At 39.6% G+C, this 6,579-nt stretch overlaps 1 pseudogene; it reads left to right on the top strand.

The window, feature by feature from the left end:
- Positions 1-5,255: 5,255 nt before the first annotated feature.
- LOC132027592 (ferritin light chain-like) lies at positions 5,256-6,222 on the top strand (annotated as a pseudogene).
- Positions 6,223-6,579: the final 357 nt, after the last annotated feature.

The raw sequence follows: 6,579 nt of genomic DNA on the forward strand, positions 1-6,579 counted from the left end.
AGGGATCAAACAGCATCTTCATCTGATTCCATGACCCTGTCCTGAAATTTTTCAATGATTCCTAAGTGTTTGGAAGTTGACAAGAAGGTTACTGATGATGGTTTAAGCTAAAGTTTAGAGATTAGCTGATTCAAGGTCAGTAGAGAATCACTAACTACCTTGGCATTTTGAAAGCTGGTCAAGTACATGAGGTTGTGAGGGAGACTGCTTACAAATTAAATCATAATTGTGAACTCCCTGTGTTCACAGCAATGTTCATGAGATCCCTTGAGGCATAAATAAATACCTTTTAGAGGAAGGCTGTCCATAAATTTCCTTTAAGTCTCTGAAATACGAATTCAAAAAGAATAAACAATATGTACTCACTGAAGCCTAGCTTTTACCAAAGATACCCTCAACAATTGAGGCCCTTAATGATTTATGTTTAAATCCAATCTTGGCATATATTTGCCATTACATTTGAGAGAAAGTTGTAAAACAGCAGAAAAATGTTCCTAACTATAATCTGAGGAACTTTCTTATAAGCTAGGTAATTTCAATTTTAATTTTAGAACAGTTTCCAAACCTCAAGAAACTGCTAGTTACATCTAGTTAGTGAAACTCAGGGAACGGGAGCCCAGTTTTTACCATATGTCTCTGTGCAACTTTTGCTTTTTATTTATTTAATAAAAAATAGAACATACAGTGTAATATTAATGTAATATTAGTTTATTAGTTTCAAGTGTACAAATTAGTAATTCAACAATTCTCTACATTACTCAGTACTTCCCACAAGTATAGTCGCCACCTGTCTCTGAACAACATTATTACAACATTATTGACTATATTCCCTATGCTGTACTTTTCATCTCTGTGATATTTTATAACTGGAAATTTGTACCTCTTAATCCCCTTTATCTATTTCACCCATTCCTCCATCTTCCACCCCTCTGTCAACCACCAGTTTGTGCTTTGCATTTAAAAATCTGGTTTTTATTTGTTTATTCATTTGTTTTGTTTGTTAGACTCCACATATAAATGACATCATATGATATTTATCTTTCTCTAACTTATTTCACTAAGCAGAAAACCTCCAAATTCCATCCATGTTGTTGCAAAAGGCAAGCTCCCATCTTTTTTATGGCCAAATAATATTCCAGTATATGTATACCACATCACCTTTATTCGCTCATCTATTTATGGACTTTTGGGTTGCTTTCATATCTTGGCTATTATAAACAATGCTGCAATAGGGGATGTGTATCTTTTCAAATTAGTGTTTTCATTTTCTCTGGGCAAATGCCCAGTAGTGGAATTACGTTATTTCTTTTTTTGCTATTTTTAATTTTTTGAGGCAGGAGACCTGAATAGACATTTTTCCAAAGTTATCCAGAAGGCCAACAGACACATAAAGAGAGGCTCAACATCACTAATCGTCAGAGAAACACAAATCAAAACCACAATGAGATGTCACCTTACACTTGTCAAAATGGCAAGAACTTTTAACTTGTAAAAGTATATGTATGCATGCCTATTTTTAAAAAGTTGGTTGAAACTGTTAAACAACAGATTCAAATCAGAGTGTGGATTCCCAAAACTACATTAAGCACACATAATTAGAAAACAAGATTTCTCAAAACTATGATATAGGCAGTTAAGAAATATCTTGAAAGGAAAACTTGAACTTGATAACTTCAGTAAGTTAAAAAACTCATAATACATTGAAATAGAAAAAGATCTTAAACTTTTTCTTTTTTTTTCAAAGATTTATTTATTTATTTGAGACAGAGAGTGCATGCAAGCGGAGAGAGGGGCAGAGGGAAGAATCTTCAAGCAGACTCTCTGAGCCTGTAGCCCAACTCGGAGCTCAATCTCACACCTGTGAAATCATGACCCATGGGATCATGACCTGACCCAAGAGTCAGACGCTTAACTGACTGGGCTACCAAGGTGTCCCAATCTTAATCTTTTTCTCGATCTCAAAAGAGATTATGTCAAAGTTTTTGTTGCTATTAAACCTAAATAGGATCATTAATCTTATGTAAACAACCAGACAAGTATATACACCTCTTCATAGACTTAGCATAAGTATGCTTTCATTTGCCATTTTGAACACACTTCCTCAAGTAAGCCTTGGCTGACCACCCAAACAAAAGTAAGCTCCATTACCCTATTTTATTTATCACAGCACTTATAAGTATCTGATTATTTTCTTCTATTTACTTGTTTATTGACTATCTCATCCCTTTAAAATGTAGATTCCAGGGATACTTGACTGGCTCAGCTGGTAGAGCACAAGACAATCTCAGAGTCATGAGCTCAAGCTCAAGTTTTTGCTTAAAAAAATTGAAATTAAAATATAAGTGAAATGTAGCTTCCATAATCAGAAGTAAAATCAGTAGGAGCAAGAACAGTACCAAACATAAATAAATAAATAAATAAATAAATAAATATTTACAGAATGAAAGAATAAGCTAACACTTTTTCTAAAAGAAATGTCTATGAACTTGAGCATGTACTGGATTACTTGGTAATCATTTTTAATTAAATGTTTATGAAGCATTACTTAAATTCCAATTACTTCTAAAATTATATGAACACTTTCCAACTAGTTTCTCCTCTCTTTCTCTCCTTATTTCAATGTAACATTTTTAAATGGGGCAAATTACAGACATTTTGGGGAGGATTCTTCTTAAACTGATACACACACTAAACAGTAAAATCTAAATTGCCTTCAAAAAAGAATTACTGAGCACGACTGTTTCCAGGTGTAAGCTAACCCATGGGAGACACCTGCTTACTTCTACCAATGTCAGAATCAGTACCTTGGCCTACTATTCTCTACTCTCTATAATGTGCCTTCAGCAGACTTCACACAAATTTCTACTGATGCCTTCCCAAATAGAATCATACTCCTATATATGCCTATATAATTATCGAACCACAAACTCAACACTTTTCTCCTTGTCTTAATTCCTTCTTCTAGCCACTAAGGCCACTAAAATCATTTAAGGTTAAATTTTTTGAGTCAAAAAATCCTGTGTTGCCCTTTTAGAATGTTTCTAAATATGTCTGTTTTTCTCCATTCCCAGTTTCAGTTCTCATCACCTTCTCAGATTACTGCAACAGTCTCCAAGGCTTCCCTAAATCCATACTAGGCCCACTCTGGCCCACCTGAAAACTGATGACAGTGAACATTTCTCTAAATACCACTTTTATCTGGGGCACCTCACTGCCTTAATCATTAGAGCACTCTTAATCGCAGTGTAGTGAGTTCAAGCCCCTCACTGAACATGGAGCCTACTTTAAAAATAAATAAATAAGAGGCATGTGGGTGGCTCAGTGGGTTGGGCCTCTGCCTTCGGCTCAGGTCATCCTCTCAGGGTCCTGGGATCAAGCCCCGCATCGGGCTCTCTGCTCAGCGGGGAGCCTGCTTCCCTCCCTCTCTCTGCCTGCCTCTCTGCCTACTTGTGATCTCTCTCTCTCTGTCAAATAAATAAAATCTTTTTTAAAAATAAATAAATAAATAAAGACTACTTTCCTCATTTTGTTTATGTGATCAGTTTTGCCTCATAAACACCTAATTCGTGTCCCTCCATTTTCACTACAACCACCCTAGTCCAAACCACCAACATCTCTTATCTATTATTTCAGCTTCATTACAAGTTTTCCTTCCCTACCCTTCCTCCAATCCGTAGTACACACAGAATAATCTTTTAAAAATGTAAAGCCAAACATGCCACTCTCTTGCTTAAAAATATTTCAATTGCTTTTCACCACATTTTGTTCAAAGCCCAGTACCCTACAAGGTCTGCAAGATCTTGTCCTCCTACCTCTCTAACCTCATCTTGGACCATTCTGTATTGTTTTCTGTGTATTTCTTTAGTCTGGTCACACTGATCTTGCAGTTCTTCAAACATGGTAGGCTTCCCCCATCTATTGACCTTGACATGTATTGTCTCCTCTATCAAGTTCTGCTTACCCTCCTTCCCCTTAGTTCAGTCCTCTCTACTCCTTTAATTCAACTCATCACTTCTTAAGGCAAACATCCCTAAAAGCACACCCTTGTTCTAGACTAGATACCCTGTCTTATGCTCTTTGTAGAACTAATTATATCCATAATTAGTCAATTGTATAGCTACTTGTTCAAAGTCTAGCCTTTCTGCTAGAATACAATTTCATGAGGTTGGATAAGAATTGGTTTTGGTTCACCACTATTCTCCCAGTGCTTAGCACAGTACTTTCCATATAGTAGATGCTCAATAAATATTTGTTGAATATTTCAAAGAAGAAATCCACAATAACACCATAAGTTTCATCATCGTGTCTCTCTCTAATGGCCAAGTTTCAAGAATGTAAGTAATCTGGCCTTATTCTACCTATCCACAAATATTACTCACCATTACTGAGTATAAAAACCTTCTTTCTCACTCTCAAAAATATGCTTTGGTCATTGATGCATTCAGGTCATCATAAATCATTTTGGTTTTCTGGGCCACAATGCTTTCCCTTCTGTCTTAATTCTGTAACTCTTTCAAAGCTCAAATACAAAGCTGCAAATATTACCTTCTTTACTAATCTTTCTTTTGGTATTGATAATGATTCATCTTTACTGTACATTCCTAATAATAGTATTAATGAGTATCCCAGAATTCAAGTCTTAACATTATTCACTAATTTTTCATATTTATTAATCTAGTCTCTTCAACCAGATATTAGGTTTCTTAAAGTTAGCATCATTTCTTACACTTTTTTTTTTTTTCTGATTTTATTTATTTATTTGACAGAGACACAGCGAGAGAGAGAACACAAGCAGGGGGAATGGAAGAGGGAGAAGCAGGCTTCCGCCCGCTGAGCTGAGAGCCTGATGCGGGGCTCCATCCGAGGTCCCTGGGATCATGACCTGAGGCAAAGGCAGATGCTTAACGACTGAGCCATCCAGGTGCTCCTCTTACACTTATTCTGAGTTCTCTTCCAAAGCTTTCCATCTCTGTATCTCCCAACCCGATACTCCCAAACATATAAACTAGCTCTTCCCACTGTATACTCTGATAAAGTACTCAATAAATACTTTCTGGTTAACAGATTTTCTATTAGCGCAGAAATCCCTCATTGATTTCCTGAAACTTAGCTCCACCTTTAGTATAGTAAATAGTATGGCCACTTACACAGTGGAGACTTCTTTTCTAATTTCAAATCAGAAGCATGAAAATGACCTAGATAAAACACATAACATGAATTCTCTGCTTTGCTTTATGATGAAGTCTGTCGACAACATGAGTCTAGATCCAGATTCCACAGTCAGTCACGATGTTCAAGACACATGACTTGCGAAGTATGTTTTATCTCCCAGGGAATCATTTGGTGGCTTTTTTTGCACCAATCTAAAATCCACTGTAGCTTCCAAAAATGCATTCGCAGACTAAAATAATACCTTAATAATACGAAAGAGTTAATGGGCTTAATCAAATGCAAATTGATTAAACTCCCAAATTCCAACATTTTTTCTTGGCAGTGCTCCCTGCCGCCTGCGGATCCACTGTAATTCAACAGTGTGTGGACGCCATTTACTACAGCCTCTGGCCACCCTTTAACCTCTTTTCCAGTAGCAACTTTGGGAGCCATCTTCTCAGACACCCTCTGTCCCCAAAATCAACCAACACAATTTTTTTTAAAGCTTTGCTCCTTATTGCCAGTCAACCGTCAGCAGCTTCCAGATTGGACAGAATTATTCCAGAGAGGTGGGGGCTGCCGTCAGCCGCCTGGCCAACATGCGTCTGCACGCCTCCTACACACCTACCTTTCTCGGGGCTTCTCTCTAGACCAGGATGATGTGGCCCCGGAGGGCATGGGCCACTTCCGCCCAGTCCGCTGAGAAGCGAGAGGGCCCAAGAGTCTCCCGAAGACGTAAAACCAGCGTGTCGGGGGCTGCTGCTGCTGCTCCGTCCTCTTTCCGGTGGTGCAGAAGCCGTCCGAAGATGAGTGCGGTAAAACCCTGCACACCACGGAAGCGGCAGCTGTTCTGGAGAAGAACCCGAACCAGGTCCTTGGGGACCTGCCGGCCCTCGGTTCTACCTGCGCAGACGCCTTTCTCTGTGACTTTCTAAAGAACTACTTCCTGGGTCAGGAGGTGAACCTCATCTAGAACATGGCGACCACCTGTTTAACCTCAGAGAACAGGCTGGCCTGCAGGCTGGGCTGGGCCGGTTTGTCTTCCAAAGCCTCACCCTCAAGCATGACTAGGAACCTCCAGAGCCCAGCAGCCTTTAAGGGGCCCCTCTGGCAAACCCCTGATGCCTGGGCTTCTGCCTGAGCCTCTCCTTACAGCCACTAGGCAGCTCCCCCGCCCCCCCCCTTTTGATTTGAGAGAGAAAGAGAGAGTGCTAGAGAGCACAAGCAGGGGGAGTAGCAGAGGGAGGAGAATCAGGCTCCCCAGGCTCCCCACTGAGCAGGGAGCGCCAAGTGGGGGCTCGGTCCTGAGCCAAAGGCAGATGCTTAACCCACCCGGCCACCCAGGCGCCCGGACTAGGCAGCTCTTTAACCACCCTGGAACCTTTGCCCAAACCATGGACCAAATGGAAACCAAAAAAGCTTTTTGCG

The sequence above is a fragment of the Mustela nigripes genome, chromosome 12 (assembly GCF_022355385.1).
Source record: "Mustela nigripes isolate SB6536 chromosome 12, MUSNIG.SB6536, whole genome shotgun sequence".
Classification (NCBI taxonomy): domain Eukaryota; kingdom Metazoa; phylum Chordata; class Mammalia; order Carnivora; family Mustelidae; genus Mustela; species Mustela nigripes.